Here is a 19705-nt window from a genome sequence, read left to right on the forward strand (position 1 = left end):
CTCATTATTACCTACTACTCAATGGGCCTATTTGCAGGGAAGATTTTGCCTACAAAGGCACTGAGAACATTAATGTATGAGCACTGCAGAATTAGAATGGATCTTCCCACTTCTCCAGAAACCCTACGTATTTAGCTAAAACACCATCAACTGTTATCCAGTTAATAGGAAATGGTACAGTTGCTGAGAGATTAATTTTCTGGAAGTTAGAAAATGCATTATTATTATTAGGAAAATGGGCACTTATCCTCCCCACAGGAGTTCTAACTGTGGCTACAGTCCAGTTTATAAGCATCATGCTGTGCATGATAAAAACGTGTAAATGAAAGGATGGAAAACAGCTCTCAGGTTTTATTAATGCAAAATCAAGGATCACAAAGGGACCTCTCAAATTGAAAACCAAACTGGAAGGTTCTTTTTCCCTCTACCAAGCTCTCTCTTAAGGGAATAATTTTAAAAAATTCCTTTTTAAACAATATTTTTATGTAGCCTACTTGATATGGAAAAAACACAAGACTGTGGATCGCTTTTGACCTTCTTGAATGAACAATAAGTGATCAGTTCTCTGGTAATTTTTCTAATTCTTGGTATGCGTGTGTTCTTGAGATGACTAAGAATTCTCATACTTATTGTCAGGCATGATACGGAACCACCCAAAGGCTCTCACTGAAACACAGAAATTGTTGATCTACACAGTAAATCCCTGACTCTGAAAAACACACAGTCTGAAGAAACGCCTAAGAAGACAGATAACAACACTGTGCAGATAGGAGCAATGAAGGGCTATAGCCCAGAGGGAGTCACATCGCCCAGTGACGGAATAGTTTTTTTGATGCTTCAGTACTCCATCAACCCTGATCAAGCAGTCTCCCTGGATGCTCAGGTACACTGGAGTTCAGGAATTTGAACATTTCTGCACAACACAGCTACCGAGAGCAGTCCAGAGATGGACACACTGAAAATTATCTGTCACTGCATTCAGTCACTGGGTAATGCCACAGCATGCATGGCTGCTATTGGATCAGTGGGCTGTCTTGGTAGAACACAATTTACAGACACTAGGAGGAAATTGTTACAGCTGCTGCCTCACTGACCAATTACAGTCCCATTCTGGGTATGGTGTTTGGGAGTCAAGCCCTCCCCTTCCAGTACAACTTATCTGCACAAATTAATCTAGATTAAAAATCATGTGCTGCAACTGGGTAAAGGAAGGGACAGACTTCCACCTTTTTGCTGAAGTGGCTTCACTGAGCAGAAAAAGATAATGCAGAAGTTTTTGACCAGTGAAAGAGAGCATGCGTACAAGGATAAATCTGTAACCCAAGGTGTAGTCTCATGTCTGGAAAGTCACTCGGTGACTGTTTCATGTGAAAAGCAAAGGCAGAAGCTGGCAAACTGTGCTGCTAGCTTTGTCCCTGCTGTTATACATTGCGCTTGAACCAGGCCCCTAAAACACTACTTTCAAAGTCATCAGATGAAGCCCCTCAGGACAGGACTGGCTTTATAATAAAAACATTTGCCAAGGTATTCAGGCAGAGGAAGAGCTGAGCTCTAGCAGATATATACAGTACAAAATACTTTAAGTTCCCTAAACTGAGCATTTCTATCAATATCCAGTACCTTTCAAGCCCTGACAATTCCCTTGTAGGGCAGCAGCTGAGTCTGTTTTCACAGCTGCAATTCAGTGCCTTCACCCCAGTGACACATCCAAGACATCCCAAGACACAAACCCTCTGCTTAGCTCCTCCCTTTCCCTTACTTCTGGGGCTACAAAATGAGACTGGAAATAATCAAGTGATAAAAAAAAATCACATTATGACTTAGATACATTGAATTATGAGCACTGCACGTCACAGTTCGCTGTCTCAGAAGCTCAGCACCCACAGAAACAGTGACAGGATGGGCCTACCAAGGCAGTTCATCTCAGCCAACCACAATATACATTGCCACCTGTCCTAGGAGAGTGAACACTTGAACTTAAATCCTTCCCAAGACTCATTTCTGCACCCTGGCTGGTTGTTAACAACCGTGCACACACACCATTGTGCCTTCTATAGAAACCCAAGTGATGCCCACATTTAGGACCAGGCCAGCCCCAAGTTGGATATGGCACCGCGTGTGTGCGGCCATGAAAGGCACTGTAACCACCAGTGGTGACGGGACAAGGGGACACTGGCTGTAGCAGCACACAGAAGGCAATGGAGAAGATCATCAGCCTTACAGAGGAGATGCTGCTTGCAGCATGGAGTGACAAGGAATTTGGGAACAAAGATGAGCCAAGTCTCAAGTCTGCACTCCTGAGACTGTAGTGGAAAAACCTATTTCCCAGTTCTGTGTCCCAAAACATGAGCTTAAAAAATGGTGGAAAAAAGCTAGTTTCTAACAGATAACAAATCTTGGAAACAGCAAAAGAAACACGTCCAAAAAGAGAACCTGAATTTCACAGCCCATGATGTTTCTAAATGGCATATGCTGTTAAAGGAAAATCAAATGAACATGCACAAATTGCCTGACAGCAGAGGTATGGGATGAATTATGGATATTTTCTAGCATATGCTACTATTTTGACACTCTGCCATGTTGTGCCAGACTGTAACCGGGTCAGCGGAAGAAGGAGCAGAACTTCAGCGAGGCCTGTGCTCAGAGATGTTCTGCATGGCGAAGCCCAGGCTTTCCAGGCAGGAGCGAATACTGCTCACCTTCTGACTAAACAAAACTGGAAAATAATTTGTGCCCCAATTTTTCTTCTACAGGTTGTGCTAAGTATAACATGACCCTGGAGTAGCAGAAGTAGGCTAGGTCAAGACGGAATCACCACCGCCTATTTTCTAAAGACATTAAACCAGCAGTTTTTCCTACATCTGAAATACTTATTACCTTTCTTACAAATTTCTTGTTCTGATAACTGAAAAATTATATACCTTCATAAGAGTGATTTTTTTTAACCTCCAAAAATATTGTACTAATATTAGATGAAAATTAAGTTTTGTATCACCTTTTCCTCTTTTTTTTCCTACATTTGAAAGGACTGTTGTGTGTTCTGATTGTTATTTCACTAGCAGACAGCAAATGAAACCTAATTCTCTTTTCTATTAAATGCATTTAATATAAGTACAGATGCATTTTATTTTCTTGTATGGAAAACAGCGGTAGTTATACTACCTGCACAAGGACAAACTCAGATGGTTTACATTGAAAAATGTGATAGATAAATACAATAAATTTAATGCATGTAAATGAACTGCTTTAACCATTTTTATGCCATTGTCTCAGCTAGAGCAGCTAATTATTTTGCAAATAACTCAGCTTATCCCAGTTCACCACTACCACAGACCAGTACCACTGAAGACTTGCTAAGGAACTGCTGGTGTACAGATGCCAGTTTTCACCTATCGCAGCTTCTCTGTTTTGTTCATTATTGGCTCCTCACACTGAGAAGCACTATGATCCTAGAGCACATAATCAAGAAATTACTAAATATAAAAGGAAATACTATTTCTCCGCCATTGGTATTACTAAAATGAACTAACAGAATGATTTCAATTCTAGTGATCTTGCTTCAGAAATCATGCCAAACAGTTAGGAGGAGTTTAGGAAAAAAATACCAGAGGAAACTGCACAAGTGAGATCCTCGGAATATCTAAAGAGGTACGCCTAAGTATCTTGAAATTCCTTTACAGCTCTCTTGCATCACTGTCATTTACAAATCATCTCATTTCACATTCCATACAAGGAAGGTTGTTGTGTTGGCTTTTTTGTTTGTTTGTTCGTTTTTTAAGCAAATCACTAACTGGTTTGTTATCTTTCCAAGTAATGAAAACCTGTAAAGATTTCTCTTAAATATAATTAACACTCACAATTCTTTGTCAAAGTTTTTGCAAAATACTGGTTGTTAGGCACCTTCTGAAACAATCTCCATGATAAACTTGAATAGTGCTAATCACAGGCACCAGATAAGGAGCTTTATTGGATGAGTTAGTTGTTTCTGACCCAGTCTCCTAAACAACTCAGTCAAATGGATTGCTAACAGATAAATGCAAGCTAAAAAATTAAAGAAGTAAATAGTCTTATTTTTGGTTATTCTTTCTAAAAGGACAGATCATCTAAAAAACAACCAACCAACGAAGAGCCACAAACAAAACCAATCCAGACTTGTTTATAAGCAGAAGGCGTTGCATTTTTAATGCCGGCACAGTTTACATTATTTCTGTTTGTCAGGTTGCCTACTCGCCTGAAAGATACCAAGGTTTGCTGACATTGTCTCATTTCTTCTCTGTAGATTTTTATCTTCCATCGCCTCCCACTTTCTGTAGCTTTCTGCATATTTACAAGCCGAACTTGAAACAAAGAAGTGAGGTTTAGTTTTCTTTCTTTTTTCCTATCTCTCTAAAGAAAGAATAAAAGCAGGATATTTAAGTTAAGAGGATTTTATATGGTGAAGGAGTTATTGCTTACATCCTAAGGTGCTAGCTGAGAAGATGAAGTTGACAGCAAACACCATATGAAATTTACATGTGCCCACTCCAATAGTGAAAAAAAAAAAGGAAAAAAGGATTGCAACAGTTTATTCCTGTCATAACATACAAGCTGTTAGCAAATTCAGACAATTCGTCCCATACAGCATCTCCTTGTCCAGCCATCTCCCTCAACACCCCTACTGCTAAACCCTGTCATCTCGCACACCAAATGCGGTACCCTGCTGGTCCCTTGGCTTCTCACATTTACACCTTCCTCTCCTTCTGCTTTGCTGACATATGAAATGTCTCGCTGTCAGAATAACTTTCCTCACTTCTTGTCGATTTTGCTCCCTTTTCCAAAGCTTACTTCATACCCGTGTGCCTCTGATAGGAAAGCTTTTAATTTTAGTAATTATGTTATTACACACAATAAGCTAAATACATCTGAAATAGTAACTGCCATTAGCACCTAGAAACTACCACATCATGAATACTAATAGCAACTACTCATGGTAAACAAAATCTGTATGTGCAAGGCAGGAACACAGGCTGCAGGAACAGAGATTTCAAAGGAGGTACCACGACATTCAAAGTTATTTAAAGACAGATAGCTCAAAATCAAATGTTTCTATTTGAGAGGAAGAGAAAGAAATGTTTTCTTCCAGAGCAGATTGTGCTTGGTCACAATAGAATGATGGAGAACACAATAGCTACTGTCTCACTTGTGCAAATTCAGCTTGCTTAGAAGCATGTGTATTTTTATTTGACAAAGACAAAATTAACCATTTCAAAAACATGACAGTATCTTTCATCTTCTGTAATGGATGTTCTATACTCTTTGGCAAATACGGTGACGTATTGCTACAAAACAACGTAGTAGCTTAAAACTCATTTTCCAGAGAATAAAAGGTGGACTGATCTGAAACTATGATGAAATTCACTGAACAGAAACATTAAGAACAGTTTACTAGTTGCAGACATACGCAGATGCTATCCTTTTGTAATGCTGTATATAAGTAAATGCATACAGCAGGAAAGCATTATCCTGCCTAGGAATTCTTTCCAAGTCCTATCAACTGAGAATTCCTGAACCCCTGTGGATGCACTGTGGTTGTGTCTCCATGAAATGGTGAATTAGTAAACATGTCTCATGGTGGATCAAAACTGCCTGGAAACGTTGCAATAAAAACCTAAAAATGTGAATTGGGTATAAGAGTCCAAGTATGTCCCAACACAAGTATTCTGGAAGGTCTCTGCAAGCTCAACACCGATCACGTATCTCCAAGTCTACAAACTATGCATACAAAGAGTGAAGCTGGCCTGAAAAAGTACGTTATTTACCATACCTAATCTGGATCAAATTTCTACCAGAAGAAGCTCTAAGTGTGCAGTTTTTACATCAGAGACAAAAGCAAACAAACTGATACATAATTTAGAAAATCTCATATTCACTGACTAGTTTAACAATACTACATAAATAAATGCCTTCAGCATGTACCTGGCTTGCATCGTATTAATCTACATTTAGCAGTCACTGGCCATCCACGTGGCCCCTAATTATAAAATGGTTTTGCAGCTGTACAGCAAAGTGAAAAGGGATGCTACAATTTCCAGTGAATTTATGCTGGAAAAAGTAACTCCTCCAAGAAATGTTACAAGCCTACTGTTATTTAATAATGTGATTGATGATCCTATAAACATACTTTTGAATTATTCCAAAATAATGAAGGAATTATGCATGTGGTTTCTTTTTTAGTCACTAGAATGAGGCATATGGGAATTAGGGAGTTGTGGGGGAGGGAAAAAAATGACAGAAACAATGAGTTTTGTTAGCATCAGAAGAAAATGGAGAACAATTTGCATGCACAGGTGGTTGCTGTTCTGGTCAGACACGGTCATCTAAACGCTTCTCCAAGTACACTGTGTTTACCTTTATTTATGAAAGAATTAGCTTAGACAGGGAATGTTATTACTCTAAGATTTTTCAAGTTGTCTTTGAAGCAACACTTGTGATTTACACAGTTGAATCAAACATACATTTGAAAGGTACAAAAACCAATCTTTGTGACTAAAGATAGATACACTGGCATATAGACAGGCACAATCAGCTTCATTTGCCATTTCAACTTCTAGGCCACAATCCAGACATTATGGAGAGGGCATTGCAAATGTACTTTCAGTTTAATGTATCTGGGAAGAGATACCGTGTCTGTACCTCTCTCTCTCAGTACGCTAATTAGAAGAGTACTGAAAGGACACGTGTGATGCCAGCCTGCCCTATGCACAGTGCATTCTTATGGTGTAGGCTGATGTTTTCCTTTTTAGAGCAAGGGAAGCTTAGGAGTTAGAGTCATTGTTTTTATTACAACTAGAATGGGAACAAGTGAGATCAACCAATAATGCTTTGTGAGAGGCTGCAGTCCCAGACTTGGAGCTCTCTCTGTCCTCCCTGCTTGCCACCATCTGCTCTCCCAGACTCCCCATCTGCCTCTCCTGCCACTGCTAAATACTCTCTCGATTCTTTTGTATATATTTAGAAACCCTTCCCTATTACTTGTCCCTTCCCTATTACTTGTCCACCGCCTCATTAACTGAAAATTTTCAAAGCTTGTACCAAAGGGTCTTATCTAGCGCAGCTACAGAACTGGACTTCTCCAAGGCCACACCATTCTTCTAAACATCTTCCACCAACATTTTGCTTTTCCTTAACCTAAAACTTGTCAATTTTTACTGTTAGCTTGCTGTGTACTCATCACTGTTACTTGTCCTGGATAATTTTCTAACCTCTCTTATCTACAGACCTCCCGGTCCCTTCTGACTACTAACAATCCTTCTCATTTCTATCCTTGAGATTCTCATTTCTCTTCTACCAACTCCCTGCTCCTGCTGGATAGAACAGAGCCGACTACGCAGGAAAGCACAGAAAACGAAAGAGTTTTGCTTTCACAATCACTTCTCAAGTCAATGAAGCCACATCTTCCCTTTCCACCAATGTATCTTTTTCTTCCTTTTTGTAACCAAGTCTATCTAATCGATATCCATCACTCAGAAAACACACTTGATAATTTGCTAGAAATACTAGCATCTTCTGTGAACTGCAAAACTGCAGATACTACAGTGTCACAGATAAGAATGGACAACCAGAATATAACGAGACCTATAAAATGAGAGCAATGCTACAGCTGGTCACTGTATAATTAGGGACAGATTCAGCTTGAATACAACAGAGTAACTCATATGAAATAACTCCTACATATGAACATGGCTGGACAAGGCAACTCGTGCCATTTTTACGTTAGTGACAGAATGAAGATCTCTACAGCTCAGAGACTGCAAGACATTGGCATTTACTTTTTTTTAACTTTTAATTTATTATTTAAACCATCCTGGAAACTCAGAGTGGAGAAATTTGGACTCTATAAGCTATGATTACACTAGATGAGTCATAGAAGTGAGGAGGGACTTATAAGCACTGAATGTGATTTCATTTGAGCTCAAACATTTTTGTAATTTATTTTGAGAATTGATATTACACTATAAAATTATGAAGTGCAGACAATTCAGACTGAGTCCATAGACTCCATTATTTTTTCTCACTGCCACTAACTTGTGATTTCTAGGCTCAAAATCTGATCTTCTGGAGATGTTTCTCACCAATTCAATTCCGAGGGTGGGGAACCATGAGGCCCAGGAACCTTTTCATAGAAGCCAACTCTGCCACATTGAACAGAATAATGACATGGATGCAGAATCCATCTGTTGTTACCTAGTAAGCTTGGAAACTGAGCAAAAGTGAGCTATCACAATCAGAGAGCTTGAAACAAGCACATGGAGTACATTCCTGTCCCTCCTGCATTTTGCAGCTTGTGCTACCAGTAGTACTGTTAGGAGTAGGCAAGGCAGCTGGTTTATATATAGCTTGGACACGCGTAAATGAGCTGCTGTGTAATGGCTCCTTGAAGCATTATTCTGATGGATGAAGTTAGCTTCTATGCTCCCTCCAAACCAAGATGGATTTCACCTAAGTAATATACTTTCTTTTAGAACGATAGTGATAGCACTAATGTGTTTGTCATGTTTGGCTTTGCCATATTCAGGACATAACTTCTCTCTGGTGCTGTGATGGCTGAAGTTACAGAGCTATATGAGCTATATAGCAACAATATTAACTAGAGCTTCGGCTGCATACATCTAGCAAAAATAATAATAATAAAAAAAACATAAGAAACAACAACATGAAGAAAGTGACTTAAATATTATTGATGAAATTTGAATAATTTTTGTATGGCTAGAATGCATAAAGCTTCCCATAAACCAAAGGAAGTGGTTTAAGCACTCTAAGTATCAGCAAATTGTTTATTCCCTTGCAAGTCAGACTGCTGAAGAATATATTTAACTTACATCATTCCCACAGTTATCCTTTGCATCAAAGAGATGATTATTTATGCAACAAGACGTAACTGGGGAAACAGTTTTTCTGAGATAATCACACCCCTGGGACACTGCAAGGCTAAGGGTTCATTACTGTAGAGAAGAAAAGTGTATTTTGTTCTGAAGTTTTATATTCCAACCTGCAGTTGCAGCTAAGCTTCATGTTTCATTTGGATTAATAAATCCTTTTAGGTTGCTCACCTCACGTGTCCATCAGAATATTTCAGCCAGTCCAATAAAATTTCTTAACCCATCATTTTCCACACTATCAAAAGGCCACAGTTTTTGGTAAGGTGATTATTTTAGTTTAATTTTAATGACAACATCTGAGGAGAATATATTCAAGTGATATGCTAGTATTAGTACAAAAGAGAATAACCTACAAAAAGTTCCAAAGCAAGACTAAAATCACAATATGACAAGTTTGCATACGTAACTCAATTGTTTAATAAAATCAACTCTGAAAAGTACAAATACTTAATGCCAATTACCTGAGTTATCAAAAGAGATATGAGTATTTTCTGCAGAAAGCGGCACCCTTGCAGCCTAATGGCACCTCAGAGGTGCCCAAGATGAAATGGGCACAAGATGCAAAGACGGCGCGTTGCTTACTACCAAAGAAGGTGGAACGCAACGAGGAGCTCGCCAAAAAAACCTTCATGCACTACTGGGTGCTCCTAGTATTAAGGCCAGACAGCTATTTAACTACTTTCCCCCCAAAAAACAACTCCTCTGACTAATCATTTTGATAAATAGGGTCTTGGGCAGAAATATTTCAAGCCCCTCACAATTTGAAATGCACATCTAAAACAACAAACAAAACAAATGTCAAGAAACAAGCGTAATAGACTTCAGGCAGAAAGGAGCAATGTGACTCTCTCCTCTCTCTGTTTATTTGGAAAGCTAAATAAATGTTATCAGTTGTCTACATGGATGTTTACTCTAACCTGAGGTAACAAATGAGTGATCTCTCTATCCAAGTGACATATAACAACTATATGCATGCTTATCTTTTCCCAGTGGGATAATGGTTTCTGCTCCAGACACTCTATATTCTTTCCCTTTTTTTTTAATATTTTACAGAGACCGCTTCTATCTGCTCCATAAGCTAAATCACATTTTGAGCATACACAGCAATTAGAAATATTACTATCTCTTTCCCCCTTTCTTTTTCCAGGCAGAAACATTGTGAAATTGTTTTCTCTCTTTTGCCTGTTTACACACTGTTTTTCCTCTGGTCTAAGGAAGTATTTTGCTTTCATAGATTTTCCTGTGCTTTAGATTTTAATGGATTCTTTTTGTTTGATTTAAGAACAACAGCAACAACATCACCTTGATTATTCATTAATTTGGTGCTTTTATTTTCTCCCTTTTTTCTGATCTGTTTCCAGCTCAACTTGTTCAGCTGTGCTAGGAAATTTCTTACACTTCTTTTTTTAACCTGTGCCACAAGCAATTATCATTACTCAAGACTTGAAGGCTTCCTGCAACTCCCTCTATGATGAGTTTTATTGAAAAATAAGTCGTTAAAGAGGACATAGAATTTCCAAATGTTACATCTCTTATTAAGTGAGATTTAAGCTTCCATATTCTTTTGCTACCATAATTAACAAACAACTTCAGAGATACACAGAAGACAAATGATCTGTGGACGGTAGCCCTTGTGGGGAGAATTCCAGTAAGAGATTTCATCTCTTGGAGTCTAAATATAATACATCTACTACTAAAGAAACGGTTGGTTCTTAAAATAATTGTCATAGAAGAACAGAAAGAATATCTTTCAACAACAACATGCTGTGCTCTGCATGTCTCTGGAATCATATTCCTTTACTGCATCAATTAATGTAATGGGTGCCTTAGAAATATGTATGGATCCATGGGACAAGCAATACAGCTTTGCACTTAATATAACCACCAGTTCATAAGAAAAAGATTGTCTTGCAGTTTATCAAGGCAATAGGAGAGAGATTCTCATTTTGTGTATATAAGGATGAGTGCTGTCCTAATGGCACAAAAATGTAACTTTGCACACCCCACGGTAAACAGCTGAGAAATGACTCATCAATAATCTTGTCTAGACTCAGAATGAAAATATCCAACTTCTAACACCTACCCCTTAAACGAGAGTAAAATACGTAACTTAAGTACAAAGCATGTGAAAAGGGAAGAAAATGCTATGCAGGATGCTCCGAAAGTAATGCCTCCTATTTATTCCTGTGAAAACTACAATAGATACAGAGAGTACAATAACATCGTTTGATAGAGCAGAATCACAGCTACAAAACATTCTTATTCAATACCATCAACATAATTAGCCATGCATTTTCACCAGTGATGAACAAGAATCTGTATGCCATGCACGTAAAAATAATTAACAGAGGAGGTGACCCATTGTTACTGTTGCCACTGCTGAAATGCACCTCCCACGGCTTTTCTATGCTCACATCCCCTGTTTGGTCTCCATAAACATTTACCAAGTGTCAATGAACATCAATGTGTACCATTTTTTCTGCATGAAGGAATTCAATGATATCGCTTAGCTTCATACGCACTCCCATGTCAGACGCTGTGGTATCAGACTGCTTTACTGCTATCTGTCACACGGCAACAAAATGTAATGGAATACTGCAGTAGAGTGTGAACCTTCCCAACAATACCAACATCCATTTCGGACATTGTAGGTTAACATCTTAAAAGAGGCGTTACTTTTGGAGAAGCCCTCATACTAGCACTACATTTTAAGCTGCTCTTGAACAGGATTAACCTTCTTTTATTTCCATACCTTGTAGAAAAGAGCACAACGTGATCCAGCTTAGTAATTCTTTTTCTTCCTCTTTCTAATAACAACACTCAGGTGTCCATTACACTTTTATGCCTCTGTTTATTGAGTATTAAAATCAAAGTGTTTATAATTACACTATGGCCAATTGTTTACGAGATGTGATGAAAACATGAAGAAAAGTCAATAAGTGATTAGAATAATGCTTCAAGAGAGAAATAAAATCAGAAGAGAAAGCATCGGGCACATCTCACTAGGCCTCGGAATGAACGATATAAAAGTATGTCTGATTTAGCAGTCTATGCTACACATCGTCACATGATTTTAAGAATATTCTCCCTATTACACTATTGAATAATCAATAAACTCTTTTTAATCATTAGTGGTTGGTTTTCCCTGGTTGTCATTACACAAGTGCTCCTCTAAGCAGGTTCTACATTTCCATTTGATTTCATCCAACTGAACTACTTACAGTTTTCTCATGGAAAGGGATACTATTTAAAAAAAGATAAGTTCAAACAGAAGGACTTGATGTAAACAAGGTACTAACTATATTCCTAATTTTTTTCTCCTCATAAAAGACTTTACACTTGCTCACCTGCTACTTCAAGGGTGCTAAAATTTAGTTTGCTCTGATGGTATCATAAGCAGCAAATGCTACTTTAAGTCTCACCTCCAAAAACAGATATTACAAACCATTTTGCTGACTGATACAATTTGTACACAAAATTGCTTAACAGCATGTAAGCCACAGAAACAGAAGTAGTACCTCACCACTACTAAAGCCCTGATGTTTGAGTTTACTAAGGAGATGGCGACTATTTACGTCATGAGCAGGTTTCCTTAAGGATGGAGATCCATGACTCCTTTAAAACAGCAGAGGAATCTCATCAAATAGCTTTGAGACCAGCCGAGCCAATTCCAGATTTCCTGTTTTTTCATGACAGTAAAAATGCTCCTAACTTAAGAAAAACAACAAAAAAAACAACCCAGTTCTCTCACAGTCTCACAGTGTAGGATCAAGTATGTTACTACTTTCCTATGCCTTGTGAGAATTTTTTATTTATTTTTTTTTCAATAACCTAACTTTAAGAGGAGTTGCTTTCTAACAATTGAGGTTGACAGAGGAGAAGAGGTCGGTCAGTTTCAGTGTCTTGGACTCCCTGTGTCCAACGTCTTTTCTAGTCATTCGAACTCCCTGAACTAAGGTATAAAATAAGACTCGCTGGGGAAAGATTAACTGAATCAAAACGAATCCTCTCTGAGTCAAAAGATAGTTTTTACACTACAACTATGAAATTCTTATTCTTAACTGTCTATTATTTTTTGGAATTATACTTATTATATATTAGTAATAAAAGGAAACGCTTTACAATTCAATTTCGAGGAAAAGTCAAAGACTGAAGAAATTACATACTCTTTTCGGATTTGTGGTTTTAATTAGGCTTATAATTTCTTCAATTCGATCAGCAGTCATTTCCTTTCTGAAGAATACTTATAATATAGAAACATACATATTGGATATAGATATGCTAGAAGCAATTGAGTTGTATTGTGTTGAAGCACTGCTGTTTCTCTAAGCTACAGGCTGCTACAGCCACAACATGGGGCAACCTCAGAAATCTTTACATTCTCTTCCTGTCTTTAAGCAAGTAAATTCCAGTGGAAAAGAATAAGAAATTATGTCTAAATACTTTCTAGTGAATACCACTTGTTCATATTTTAAGTTACTTTCTTCTTTGAGATGAAGAAACAAAACCGAAAATATTCATCTCTCCCAACCGTTTGCTACTAACTTAAAGGTACTCAGTGATTCTGGTGATGGTTTCAGGACTAAACAGACTTTAGAACAGCTCAGCAGTAATATTTAATCATGACAGAAATGTGTACCTGCTTGTCCTTGAGCACTGCAAAATAAGGACAAGCCAAGAAAGAACTCTAGTAAGAATCACTTCTTTGGCATCAATAACACCTCAAGTTTTCTTCAGGCCAATACAAAAGCAAATAAGAGACTGCAGTATGGTAGTCTACTTGCAAACAAGTTCTAAGTTCAAACCGGAATTGCGCATGTATGAAGTATAGGCATACATTTTTTTTTATTTAATTAGTGGAAAGCAGCAAGGTAAGAGTCTTAAGCTAATTTTACACAGCATCGCAATAACAACACGCCAAATAAGTTGAGGTTAAAGGCTACCATAAACAACAGATCCACCCAGGAAATTATTAACCACAATGCATAACAGTATGTCAAACCTAAATATACCACTGATGGTTGCAGGAAATAGATACAATTATTAAGACCTAAGAGGAAGGACTTCTGAAAATGGAACTAGAATTGTTTTGGTACTCATTGGAAGAAAAGTGGCAAGTTAGGGTGGAATGAGTTTTGGAACATTTAATTGAAACAAAGAGAGCATTTAAGTATGCTGAAAGGAACTGCATCATCAACTACAACAAGACAGTGAAGCTGAAACCATCGCAAACTTCAGGGTCAATCCAGCATTACTTCTATGTTTCTTCTAACACAAAGAGCTGCACTTGGTTCCAGTACTTTTTTCCTTCTTTTTTTTTTTTACCCTTACAGCTGCTGTGCTTCTAAGCAGTTTTTTCCCCTTCAATTTACAGTCTATGATTTATTTCATAATTTTAATAACCCTTCTAGTTTAAACAGAGACTATGGCTGTCAAATGATTATCCAAAAACACCTAGAAAAGAAATAATAAAACATATATATGATTAGGTGTGGCTCCTACAGGGAAAGTTATTTCGGAGCAAGCAGATTTTTGCAACCTTCCAACTGGCTTTTTTTTTTTTGTTTGTTTGTTTTACAGCAGCACCTGTTTCTTGTGAAGCACAAGAAACAGAATCCTACCCCTTACCTTTTGCTAAATACAAAGATTACTCAAGTAACAAAAAAGAAGCAAAAGATGGAAAAAAAAAAAAGCTAAGACCCATGGATTGTGGAAGTGATTGATGACACAGGTGTCAGTGCAGGAACACCTTCGTTCCAAGTGGTGCCTCTCTGGGGAACTCCCCTCACTGCTGAAGGCAGCACATTGCTGCTACCAGTAAGCCTCTCCCCGCTGGGACATCTGGGAATCACACTAAGAGTTCTGTCTCTCTCAACATAGAAAATTTATATCCAAAATGACAGCTATGACTACACCTTTGAGAAATCTTTCAGGAAGGAAATAGAGTGCACCTGGGTGTCAGTGCATGAAATAGTATGAGAAATGGATAGTGTTACTAATACAAGGTCCTAAATACTTTAATGGGAAGAAAAATTTACCATCCATGGATGCATGTTTCACTTTATTAGAAGCCTTATGGCTTCAAGGACAGAAAGAAACTCGCATTATGTATGTTTCAAAAGTGCTCCTCTGTGCTTGGCACAGCAAAGCCCACATAGGAGGGAAGGTACCCACTGCTAAGGTAGTGTTTGCCACTCACCTTCAAATCCATGAACACACCCAGGACAGGATCAGCAGGAACAATTCCTTGCCTGCAGTACCGCCTTTTCATTATGTTTCACTCTAAAAAGGCATTTTCTGCATTAAATTTTAGCTGACATGACAGCTATTTTGGCTAAATAAGATGTGAACTTGTCTCTTCAACATGGAGCTCTCATTTTAACCCTTGTCAAGACTTTCATAGGGAAGAGGCAACTAGCATCTGTGTGAAAGATTTATAGAAGCATACATCAAAATCCATAGCTAGCTTAAAGGAAAACTGCACGAAGACGCTTCTGCTCAACTGGATCAGATGGAAGACCTTGGAAGATACACCCTGAGGTCCTTCCATGCGAGGCTGAGAACACAAAAAAAAAACAAAAACTCAGATGGCTCTAAAAATCTTCAGTGAATTATGAAAATCTACCAGATGGAAAAAGGCTAGATGAGAAAGAGCACATTGACTTCAAAGGAAGGAACAGCAAGACCCAAGGTGAAACTTAATAATAAAAATAAATTTCTGAAGATTAGAAGATGAAGTCTTGTTCCAAATTAAAAATATGCTTGAAAATAAAGGAAAGATATTACGGTCTGAGAACTTTAGAGGCGAAACTAAAATACAGCCTAGTTTACGCAGGAACGAAGCATGGAAAATCTCCATGCCAGATGGCCAATAAAAGGTTTCTATCTTTTTCCATGAGACTTAATGAGTGAGTGGGCCTCGCACAGTCTGTCACGAGCAAAGCCAGACCATGAAGGGCTGTTGCCTGTGACGGCCCATGCACAGAAATAACCTCCTAGAAAAGCTAATGCTCCCAAAAAGCATAATAGGGGCAGGAACAGTTGCCTGACACCCTGTATCCCAGCTGCGGGGGCATCCCTTTGACTTGCTGCTCATTAGTGTGATTTTCCATAGGGTGACTCTAGAGATGTGCTGCTAACACTATTTTCCCTGCTATTTTGGGAACAGAGGCAATCTCTTCGGATTTGGAGCACCCTGAGTCTCTGAGTTATCCACCTAGCTTAGAAAACAACAGCAAAACAAGTCAAGAGCTCCAAGACTACAGTGTGGTTTTCACACATCACATCATGCAAGAGGTCCAAAGTAACACAGAGGTTTGCAGCTAGCAACAAAAGCTGGTGCTTGAAAAGTTTAGGCCAAAGAAGAAATTTGTAGAGTACATGAGAAATATGGATTATTCTGTTTGCATCAAAAGGACAGCCAGTTTTCAACTCTGAGTACTAGAAAGATCAAATGTTGCAGACAGCACTAGAAAGGCTATTCATCTGGCTTTGGGCAAACGTATCACAGAAGTTCTCATATCCTATAAACATTCTGAGATTTGGAGCTTACAAATGGAATGACCTGCTAATCATCAGGGGACAAATCTCTCTTAAATCTTTTCTGTGTGTGCAATGGCAGTTATTTCTTGAGTATTAAACCTGTGCTTTAGGTAGCTCTTCTATTTTCCCAGATAATGACAGCGCTGCTAGGCGTCCAGCCACTTCTGGGCTCTGTTTCACCATTCATTATCAGTCCCCTGGTCTCCTACAGCTGCTGAATGCAGGTCATGTTATCAGCCTGCTGCTTGGGACCATGGAATCTGTCTAAAAGGGGCAATGAAATCTCTGCCTTGCTCTGGGGTTTGTTGCCTGCCAGCAGCCCTGGGGGCCCCGCAGGCTGCTGCTTCTGCTCCAGTTACCAGGGAACATTCTGCAGAAGAGATGAGACTTGCAGTCCAACCTGATAGTACCAGGGCTTTCACTGTTTTTAATCTTCCTTTAGGGGAAGGGAACAAAGATCCTGATACTTTAATGGCATCACAGGATGCTCCAGCACAGTAAATTTACTGTAATACAATTTCAACATACCTGGTAGCTCCATTAAAAACTGAAAAACAATATTGCATTTGTTTTTCATCTTACATGGAGCCAGTCCTTTCACAAGCCAGTATTCCAAGTCATCGGACATCAAATATCTCCCAAATGCAGAAGACGACTTAGTCTGACCTTTTCTTCTTGATACAATAAATTTATAGCTACAGAAAAGCAAAGTTCTCTTACTACAAGCTTCAACATCCCAAAGCGAATAAAATTTATGCAGAGGCTAATATGGTCCAGTAAGAAAGAAATTACTTAGTCTGCCTTCTGAGCAGAGTTACAACTGAACAGACACTTAGAAACTAAAGTACTCTCCCATTCTAATGAGAATTCAATGTACAGAACATGAATGGAAACATTCCAGCTTAGCTGGGAGAGCTGGAGCCTTCAGATCCCCAGAAGCTGCATTAGACACCAAATACAGGCAGAAGACATTGGCAAAGCAACTGAGCACAACCACATGTAGCAGCCAACGCACCACAGTAGGTGTTCTCATCGTTGTGAAATATGGCAGGGAAAATGCTGTTAGTGGGAGTTCGCACAAGTCAACAGTTAACCCAGTTTCCTGGGAAGTCAAAGATCATTCCTCTGATTGCACTCATGTAACCATGGGTTGTGTACATGAAAAAAAACACAGCCAATGCAGTGTACTAATTGAGTTGTCCTGTAGAAAGCAAGCTGCTTTTTATTCAGCTAAATTATCACTCAAGGAGTAATAAGTAAAATCAAATTCCTTTTTAATTCATTTGGCACTTGTTTCTGTCAGGTTTTGAACACCCCAAATGGTTTCTACGTTCTGTTCTGTGTTCTGTTACCTCAGTCACTGCAATTTCAGACTGCTTGAACAAGCTTTTAACTTTTGATGCTGTATTGTTTACTTTAAGCCAAACTGGTAAAAGCCCTGAACAACCAGCAACCACTAGAAAAGCTCTAGAAAGACTATAGTATTTAAACAGTCTCTCTTAAAAAAGGTTAGTTTATTACAATAGTAACAAACATTTTATTTATCATGAAAAATGAGTCGTCTGAATGTTGAGTACAACACTTACATTTTCATTAATAAAAAATACAATAAAAAATAAAAATAAAACAGAAATAAATAGAAATTAATAATTGAATGAATATATGCTGACCAAAATCGTTTATCACTAACTTGTACTCCAAAGAAATGTATATTTAATATGTTTTACTGTATATAAATTGATTTTGTATAGTCATTTTATTTATTTTTTTGCCCATGTTTACGTGGAGTAAACTCTCATTCTAAAGGAAGGCCTCAGAGCTGGACTAGCTATTAATCCCTTAAATTAAATCACGACGAAGGCTTCTAATCCCAGACCTCACATGCCATGAATGGAGTTTCTACTCCTGTATGTCTGTTAGAGATACCTACCTCTGTTAAAAAAATAACCACAACAAACATCCTGTCACTCACTGAAACAGGGTGGAGATTTTCTACCCTGAAATACTTGGGATTAGCAGTAAACAAAACAAAACTTTCAAGAGCAATTTACAAAATCAGGCTTTCATAAAACTTTACAATACAAATAAGTTGTACTCACCAGGACTTTAATTCCCCTTCTTCTTCAGTGTGTATCCTTCCATGTCTTGTCTCCAGTTTGCCCTGGTCAGAGGACCAAGGAAATGACAACAGGACTGCAGCATGCTCTCTGGTTTATACATCTGAAAACAGAGATTCCTTCACTCAAATTTTGCATCCATCCACACATAAAATATCACACGCTTAAAACTGTTTTTTTAATGAAAATAATGCATAATATTGAGTCCCAAAAGAATAGCCTACAAATAGCAACTCATTCTAAAGATATGAGCTAAAGGAAAAACCCTCAATGTTTCGAAGTGCTTTAACAAATAAACATTCCTGTCTGATATTGCATTATTCAGTTGAAAGAAACTACATGAAATTTCTTGTACCATAGGCAGAACGGTCATTTGCCTGGTGGAACGAGTGATGGGTTCTTCATAATAAAAGGACACATAGCACCAAGGGAACTGAAAGTACCCCATTTCCTCTTAGTGATCCAACTGCTTCATCTACTTGCAACAATCAAAGCCAATAATCCATTTCTCTACTTCAACTTCCCAAGTTAAAAGGTTTTACTTTTTCCATTCCCATTTTTCATGAATTTCCTTGAAAAACCACAGCAACACAGAAATGTTATCATACTTAAAAAGCTACAACAGACTGTGGCTCCTGAGGAGAGAATCAGGACAACAGAAGAAATACCTAAGCAGCTTTAGAAAAACCATCAGTTTGTGGCTGTACGCTCAACAAACATGCAATTAGCAGGGTGATATGGTTAAGTTGGTATTTTACAGGATCTATAACTAGAAAGATTATTGTGATGCAAAAGAATAACCAAAAATAAATGAAACACCTACCCATATCCTAGGCTCACAGAAAATACCCCACAAGAAAAGAATGGCCAGAGAAAAACTCTTCACCCTCGCAGGTCAGCCCTTAAATGGGTCTAGGAGTGGGGCAGCCAGGCTCCACCCCTTCCGGTCACACAGCTGAATTGCCTTCACCTGTGCTCCCACAACTGACTCAGTGTTTGTCTCAAATGGTACATCAGTTGTTCAGGCTGTGACTCAACAGTTCCCATAGAGCAACACAGGTTTTCCTGCAAAATAGATTACCTATTTGTTGCTGTGTATCTTTAGTTTGTTCCAGCACCCAAAGGAGA

The 19705-nt window shown here is 38.3% G+C and overlaps 1 long non-coding RNA gene across 1 annotated transcript; it reads right to left on the reverse strand.

Moving 5' to 3' along the window:
- Positions 1-4001: 4001 nt before the first annotated feature.
- Positions 4002-19456, reverse strand: LOC109368480. The gene is made up of 3 exons (XR_002116552.1): positions 19401-19456; positions 18560-18680; positions 4002-4337 (listed from the first exon to the last, which is right to left on the reverse strand). It is a non-coding gene; the product is annotated as an uncharacterized LOC109368480 (long non-coding RNA).
- Positions 19457-19705: the final 249 nt, after the last annotated feature.

Source organism: Meleagris gallopavo, chromosome 7 (assembly GCF_000146605.3).
Source record: "Meleagris gallopavo isolate NT-WF06-2002-E0010 breed Aviagen turkey brand Nicholas breeding stock chromosome 7, Turkey_5.1, whole genome shotgun sequence".
Lineage (NCBI taxonomy): Eukaryota > Metazoa > Chordata > Aves > Galliformes > Phasianidae > Meleagris > Meleagris gallopavo.